Source organism: Lotus japonicus, chromosome 5 (assembly GCF_012489685.1).
Source record: "Lotus japonicus ecotype B-129 chromosome 5, LjGifu_v1.2".
NCBI classification, from domain to species: domain Eukaryota; kingdom Viridiplantae; phylum Streptophyta; class Magnoliopsida; order Fabales; family Fabaceae; genus Lotus; species Lotus japonicus.
The window spans coordinates 14,344,452-14,353,212 of NC_080045.1; the positions used below are offsets into that span (position 1 = coordinate 14,344,452).

Sequence of the window (8,761 nt, forward strand, 5' to 3'; positions counted from 1 at the left end):
TTGATACTTAGGGGCCTCTGGCTCATCCACTAGATTTGCGCCCCTCGCCCCGCGGAGCATATCCGTTAATTCAGTATTCATTACCATGTCAGCTTCCTCCCGCTGGCGATGGGACTTGGATTGCCATGGCCGACGTTGTTCATAATCATCACGCCGTGGATACAACTGCTCCTTGGTCGGCCTCAATGCCGCCTTCCCTTTATCTTGCCTTTGCTGCTTGCCATCCCCCTTATCTTCGCCATTCTTATCTTTTTTCGCGCGCTTGGGCGACGTGTCGCCCTTTTCCAACTTCGCGCGCTTTCTTTTGAAAGCGTCGTCCTCCTCATCAAGAATATAAGTGCTGGCGCGAGCACGCATCTCCTCCATCGAACGCGCCGGCTTACGTGTCAATTTGCTGTTCAACCCTCCCGGTAGCAAACCGTTTTTAAATGCTAGAGCACAAGCTCGAGGCTCCTCGTCCTCAACCTTGACCGACGCTGCGCTGTACCTTGCCATGTACTCTTTCAGTGATTCTCCTTCTTGCTGGCGAATATTATATAGGTCGTTGATCGTCACCGGCTGATTCTTATTCGCCGAGAATTGCACTAGAAACTTGGATGAGAAGTCTCTGAAATTTGAAATCGATTCGCGCGGCAAAGTTGTGAACCACGCCATCGCCGTCGATTTGAACGTCGATGGAAACATCCTGCACTTCACCGCATCTGACGCCGCAATTATCACCATCTTCGTATTGAAATACAGAAGATGATCCTTCGGATCGGAATCTCCGCTGTAAGAATCCAGAACTAACGTTTTCATATTATCCGGAATCGCCACACTCTCAACATCCTCCGAGAACGGACGGAACTCAGCCACGGAATCTGCTTCTCTGCTTCCATCGTCCCGCTGCTCGCGACGGTAGAAATCCAACTGAGCCTGTAGATGCTCATTCCTCAGTTGGATGTTGCCAATGCTGCGCATCAGATGGCGCCATTGCTCCTGTGTCACCGCCGGTTGTTGCTCCGGAGCAGGTGAATTCTCTGGTGAGCGCTCCAGAGATCCAACCTGTGAAGGCGATGGAGGAGGTGGTGGTGACGGAGGAGGAGAAGGCGGCTGTACCCCCGCCGTTCGTACCGGAGAATCCAGGATCACACGATGAGGCCGCCGAGGCGGCGAAATTCGCTGTCGCACTGGTGAATGATGCTGCCTCCTGCGTCGAGTCTCCATCCAAACCAAGAACGATGCAAACTCGATCGGAAAACGAACACCGGTTACAGAATCAAAATCAAAAGACCAGAGAATTGCCTAATCACCAACAGAGATAACTTCCTGCACAATCAATCCACGTGAATGGGAGTAGAAAGTTTACGGTCCCCACAGACGGCGCCAAATGTTCTAGCAATGAACATTGAAGAAAGGTATAGTACCTAGAGAGTGGAGAATTGTGCTAGAGAGAGAATGAGAATGAGAGAGAGAATGCTGAATTTCATGTATCATTCCATCAAATGAGCCAAAGTCCCTTACAATTGGTCACCCCCTCCTATTTATAGAGTTCGGGCACTATCTCTTGGGCCAATTGGGCCTCCGAAGCCAAGGCCCATCTTAAGGTTAGGGCCCCGCCTCGGGGCGGGCTATTTGCTAGGCGTTGCCCCCCTAGGGGCTCGCCCAGTCCACTATAAGGTTTATTTTTAATTTTCAAATGATATATCAAGTTCATCTTTGTATTGCTTACTAATTATTACTCTGATATCTACTTTCCATTGTAGGTTATGTTGCTCAAATATTGAATTGGTAGCAAAATTCAACTTCAAGTCTGAAGTCATTATCACTGAACATGGACAACAAGTTCTATTAAGCGATCATGTTGTTGACATTTTTGTGATTTTTTAATTTGTTTGTTTTTGCAACGCATTCCGTAAAAACTTAGATTTATAATATTGTTCATGTGTTGACATCGGTAGGCCATACAACGAATTCTATTTAACATTTTTAAGTTGGTCTATTCACATACATGTTTGAACCTATTCTCTGTTATTTGATATTGTCGCAACAGGGGTCGCGGCGGGACAGCGCACAAAGAAGTGTAAAATAGAAGAGTCACCACCAATATTTTTAAAATGGGAAAACATCAGAAACCCATAAAGTAAATGGTCTTCGAAACCAAATCTAGATTCGGGAGTCTATTACGCGTGGGGAAGGTACTAGCACCTCGCAGCGTCCGTTTATAAAACGGTTACCTCTAAGTAATTGTGCAAATTCAGTTAGCTTTCTAAATACTTGTTTTACCCCAAAAGAAAATGTTTTTGATTTTTTTGTATTATTTGATTTTTATGTGTTTTGATTAAGAAAAGATTATTTACAAGTTTGGCTTGACGGTTGTTGATGCCCGCTCCTACGTATCCCCCAAGTGCAATGGAGAATTCAAAGCCACGTAGTTCTTGGTAGAAAAAGATTTGATTTTTTGGTTTGTTTTTTAAATTAATATTGATTAACTAAAAATAAAAGACTTGATTCTTGACCTGATTTGATTAAGGTAAAAAATACTTGATGTCAAATTTGAGAACTTAATTAATATCATGATAGTAAAAAAAGGAAAAGAAAAATTATTCTAGAGTGTGTGTGTGAAATGAAGTGAAAGAACGCACACAGAAAAAGAAAAGAAAAGGAGAGAAAAAAAGAAAGGGAATGAGAGAACGAGAAAGAGGGAAAGGTTGACAGCAAGGGAGAAGAGGACGGCGGCTCCAGCGGAGGGATGGCATGGCCGAGCCTCGACGGCGGCGGCCACCTGTATGGGTTGTTTGGCAGTGCAAGTCCATCTTCTGGGTTGGTGATTTTGGGTCAGAGGAGGTAGGGTTTGATTTTGGTAATTAGTGGCTGATGGTTCTCAGAGGTAATATTTCAATTTGATTTTCATTCCTTCCACTATTACTCTAAAATCAACCCTGAATTTTACATGCTTTATGTCCCTTTTGATGATGATTTTTTTTTAAAATAAGCTTGATGTTTACAGGGCTTGATTACAGGGACGTGAACTTCGATGAAGCTCCTTCTTCTTCTCTGCCTTGTGCGTGCCACCTCTCTTATGTGTGCTCCTAGTTCTTCTGCTTGCTATTTTTTACAATTGAGAATCAATGATCAAGAGATGTGATCACCAATTCAAGGTATTTGCCCTCTGTTTTTACACTATGCTTTTACACTCTGTTTTCTCACACTGTTTTTCCCTCTTCTTCCTCCGTTCTCTTTTTCACTGCATAATTTCATCCCTTTTATAGAGGTTGGGGGGCGGTGAAGAATTTGCTGTAAGCTGGTGAGTCTTGCTGTGTAATCTTTGACAGTAAATTTCCCTAAGCTGTAATCATTTCTAGGTGTCCAACAATTCCAAAATTGCGGCTCTGCACTCCCATCTCATCCTTCTTTTTACAATTTCTCATCTTTTTTATGTCAGAAGAAGGTAAAAATTAAATTAAACACACAGCTTATTCATGGTGAACCCTTGGGAAGTAGCATATTATCTTCTGCATAGTCAATTTTCACACCATCTTCTCTTTCTCTATCACATGCCAACGCCACCCCCATTTAATTCCTCAACTTTTTAACACTGTATATTACCTTGCCACTAAGTTTCCCCTGACTTCCTTCTTTCTTTCATTTTTCATTTAGTCACTTTCATGACTTCCCTTCTTTCTCCCTTCTAATCTCTAATTTAATTTTAAGAGCAACTCCAACCCCAAAATTCTTATTTGGTTTCTTAACACACTATTCTTGTGGGCCCGTACTGCCACATCAGACTTAAGAAACTCCTAAGAAACTGAAGTAGATTTTGCTCCAACCCATGATTTCTTAAATTACTATTTGAAGGGTCTCACCCGTGTCCCACCATACAACATAAATTAATAATATTTATTTTCACCCAATTTAAATTTAACATTTAATACTAAATCAATACTTCAACTTAAAAATAATTTAATTAAAATTAATATGAATTTAATTTAAATTTAATTTTACTTAATATTTAAAACAATTAAATTTAAATATCGGCATGTTAACTTGAAAGTAAAATAAAAAAGTACATTGTGTTTTTTATAGCAAAAACAATTTTATTGAATGATAGAAATAAAGACGAAAGAAAATATATGACAATGAAAAATAAACAACAATACATTTGAAATGAAATACATAATAACACTTGAAGGTTAATTTTCATTATTCTCGTTTTCGGGAAGCTGCCAAATATGCTCCACCAAGTCTGCTTGAAGTTGGTGATGAATTGACCTATCAATTTGATGTGCTCTTCATTCCAAGATATTTCTAAAAGCGGGAATAAGACCACTTACTATTTCAGCATCCAATATGTCATTATTGACCTGATCATAAACAAAATTACCTCGGTACGTGTTGCGCTCATCTTCAACAATCATGTTGTGCAATATGATGCAAGCATACATTATTGACTTCATCTCATTCGGATGCCAAAAGCGTGATGGACCACGAACTATTGCAAACCGAGATTGGAGAACGCCGAATGCACGTTCAACGTCCTTTCTTGCTGCTTCTTGTCTTTTCGCAAATTTTTGCCTTTTTTTCTCCTTGTGGCATTGGGATGGTCTTCACAAATGTAGCCCACGAGGGATAAATACCGTCTGCTAGATAGTATCCCATGTTATACATTGTTCCATTCACGCTAAAGTTCACCATGGGAGCATTTCCACTCAAAACCTCATTAAAAACAGGAGATTGGTTTAGCACATTAATGTCATTGTTAGAACCTGCAATGCAAAAAAATGCATGCCAAATCCACAAGTCTTGTGATGCCACTGCTTCAAGCATGATTGTGGGCTTTCCATGATCACCTCGGGTGAATTGACCTTTCCACGCAACTGGACAATTCTTCCATTCCCAATGCATACAATCAATAGAACCCAACATACCTGGAAATCCACGAGACTCCCCCCATTGAAGTAAGCGGGTAATGTCTTCCTGGTTCGGGCGCCTCAAGTATGTTTCACCAAATACTGCACACACACCTTCCACAAAATTCTTTAAGCACTCAATTGCAGTACTTTCACCAATTCGAACGTACTCGTCAACACTGTCAGCAGGTGATCCGTACGCCAACATACAAATAGCGGCGATGCACTTTTGTAATGGTGACAGGCCTTGTCTTCCAACTGCATCGACAGACATTAAAAAGTACGGGCCATGAGACCCAAGGGCCCCTACAATTCTGAGGAACACATGCTTTTGCATTCGAAACTTTCGTCGGAAAAGCTCTTCCGTGTACACAGGATTTTCGGAGAAGTAGTCATTCCACAACCGCTCGTTCCCAGCTTCACGATCTCTCTTTATCACCTTTCTTGTTCGCTTGGGCCTAACGGTGTTGGCACGTCGTTGATAAAACTCCATCTCCTCCTGCATCATATCTTCTATAGTCGTGTCATTCATAATATCGTCAATAATTACGTCGTAAATGTCCAAGTCGGCCATATTGTTTGGATCCATTCTATGACACAATGAGAAACTATCAGTGTAATTTGATAGGAGGAAGACAATATGAGAGGACAAAAGAACTCTTGAATGTTGAGATGAATGAAATATGACATGTATAAATAAGATAAACAACAACGGCTTTATTCCCCAACGACTATATTCTCCAACGACTATATTCCCCAACGGCTATATTCCACAACGGCTATATATCCCAACAGCTATATATCCCAACGGCTATATTCTCCAACGGCTATATTCCACAACGACTATATTCTCCAACGGCTATATTCCACAACGGTTATATTCCCCAACGACTATATTCCCCAACGGCTATATTCTCCAACGGCTATATTCCCCAACGACTATATAGAACACATAAGTAGAAACGCAGTACACATTAAGAAAAATTCGAATACTGAAATTACAACATTAATGCAGAAAAGTTCGAATACTAAAATTACAACATTAATGCAGAATACATAAGTAGAAATGCTAAAATTACAACACTGATGAAATACACATAAGTAGAAATGCTAAAATTACAACACTAATGCAGAATCAATAAGTAGAAATGCTAAAATTACAACATTGACACATATTAAGAAAGACAACAACAAGAATTAAGACATTCCTAGTTCATTCATGGCGAATTCAACTAGGCGCTGATGCGTTGCTAACTGCACCTCGTTCATTTCAGATGTGTACTCCATAAGGATATCTTTGTATTCCTTCAATAACCGCGCCTTATGAAGTTTGTTTTTTTCCTTTCTCACCTCCAGTTCTTCGGTCTTGAGCTTCTGTAAACTCGCTAGGAATCCCAGTTTAGCTTTCCCGATGGCTATCATCTCGGAGTTAGGAACATAACTGAGATCACTTGAAGCTGTGTCTCCTACTTTGGCTTTCCTTTTCTGGTTCTTTTTTCCCAACGGGCAGGTTGCTGGTTGTGTGGCCTCATATTCGTCGCCCTCGATTGATGCACTCGGGTTAGACGATGTTGCATACGCCCCATCTCCTGACTTCTTCTGCCTCGTTGAACTGGTTGTCATAAATGTTCCCTTCCACTTTGGTTCATCCTTCACCAACCGCCATTCATTCTCATGTTTGAAATCTTTACCCGTATCTACGTGATATAATTGATGCGCCGTGGCCATGATGTCCTTATCTGAGTGTCCACTTTTCCAATGATTGACGGCTTTAGTGTGGCAACCGAAAAATTTTTGAAGATCAGCATTCAATTTATTAAAATGAGATTTCAGGGATAACCATGTCCTCGAAGGAGAGGCATCGTCACGGTACTCCTCATATTGGGCTCGGATCTTATTCCAAAACAAATCTGACTTTTGCTCATTTCCCACGACCCGATCGGTAGAAACGTTGAGCCATGATTGAAGAAGAAGTATATTATCTTTACCACTCCATTTGGTGCGTTTCTTTCCGGATTCTTCAAGATCAATATCATCTAGACCCCGTTGAGTAGAAAATTCAGGCTCATCAGGCATAGCCTCACATTGTGTACTTGAGACTTTTGAACTGCTGCTACCAGTGGGAGGTGCTTGGTATTGTGGTGGATACATGCAATATTGTGGATTGTTTGGATAAGGCATTTGTGGTAAATATGGTCCCATTTGACACTGAGGTTGGTTTTGATGGTAGAACAATTGTGGAAACATTTGATACGAAGGATTTTGAACATTACCACTGGTGTGAGGAGGTTGGTTTTGAGGGTGACACATCTGCGGAGGTTGGCTTTGTGGTTGATACATCTGCGGATGTGGGTTTTGTTGTTGGAACATCAGCATAGGTTGGCTTTGCGGGCGAATCATCTGCGAATGTTGGTTTTGTTGTTGGAACACCATCATAGGTTGACTTTGCGGGTGAATCATCTGCGGAGGTTGGTTTTGTGGTGGAAACATAGGCGAAGGTTGCAAACCTTCACTTGTAGGAGGTGTTTCATTGTCGAGCAGTGGATAATATTGCTCATAAGGATTAGACATTTTGAGAAATTTGAGAATTTTTGGACAAGAGAGAAATTGTGGGAGTAAATGTTGGTGTTTCAAATGGTCTACTGCACTATATATAAGGTAAAGAAGCTGGGAATTGAAAAACGGCCAGAAAACCGGTCAAACCGGTCAATTTAAAAAAATTCAAAAAAAAGCCCAAACGGGCAGAAAACCGGCTCCAGCCGGTCTGGACCGGTCCATAACGGTGGGATGACCGGCTCAGCCGGTCACCCACTATAAAATCTATTTTTCCTGACTCACTTTCCATTCCTACTCAACCCTAGCCGCTCCTCTCCTTCTTCCTCTCTTCTCTCACGCTCACCTTCTTCTTCAAGCTCTCTCACTCACCTTCTTCCTCAAGCTCTCTCACTCACCTTCTTCTTCCTCGAGCCCTCTCCCTAACCTGCATCATGCCTCCTTTTCCCCTTCCTCGAGCCCTGACCTGCAACACCTCCTCTCTGCCTCACTTCTCCTTTTCTCCTTCCTCTCGACGCCTCCTCTTCTCCTTCCTCTCTCCTTCACTTCTTCTCCCTCGATCTCTCTGGTCCACGCCTCCAAAGCCCCAGCCGATCACCAAACAGCAACCGCCGCCACCAAACAACCACATGCAGTCACCATCGGCCACCAAACAACCACCACCGCCACCATACAGCCTCAATCCGACCCCCACAACCCCTGTTTCATAGCTTCAAAGCCTTGAAGCTTGCAAAAATTCTTCCTTTTCACACATGCAAGGGGAAATACTTTCAGATCAGAGCTTCCAGAACTTCACCAGAGAAGATTTTTTATTTTATTTATGTAAATATCAATTTTTGTGTTTTAAGTTTCAATTTCTTCATGTAAAGTTTCAATTCATTCAATAAAATTGCAATTTTCGTCCTCTGATTATGTCTCTGTTGAACTTGAATTGTTTAATTTCATCCTTTCTGTTATGTTTGTCTCTGAAAGCTGTTGGGGAAGTGAGAGAAAATAGATTATTTTAATTAAGAAACTGAAAAAGCAAAGTTGCTTGCAGAAGCAACCATGCACTGTAGTTAAGAAACTCAAACTGCCAACTAAGCAAAGCTCCAATGGGTTGAAAAGCTAAGAAACGGTTCTTAGCATCTCCAGCTTGTAACACCCCGATTTCGGTGGCGTCACTTTAGTAACCAAAAGTAAACTTAATGCGGAAAAACGTAAATATTTTTTTTTTGATAATAACTAAGACAAGACTGAATTAAATAAAACCCAATTGCGAAAGGCAACAGAACTAATATACAATATATATAGCATCCCCCGCTGTAAATAGCGACCTC

At 41.4% G+C, this 8,761-nt stretch overlaps 1 long non-coding RNA gene across 1 annotated transcript; it reads left to right on the forward strand.

Annotated features, from left to right (window-relative positions):
• Positions 1-2,582: 2,582 nt before the first annotated feature.
• LOC130718136 (uncharacterized) lies at positions 2,583-8,348 on the forward strand. The gene is made up of 3 exons (XR_009012528.1): positions 2,583-2,869; positions 2,990-3,140; positions 3,252-8,348. It is a non-coding gene; the product is annotated as an uncharacterized LOC130718136 (long non-coding RNA).
• Positions 8,349-8,761: the final 413 nt, after the last annotated feature.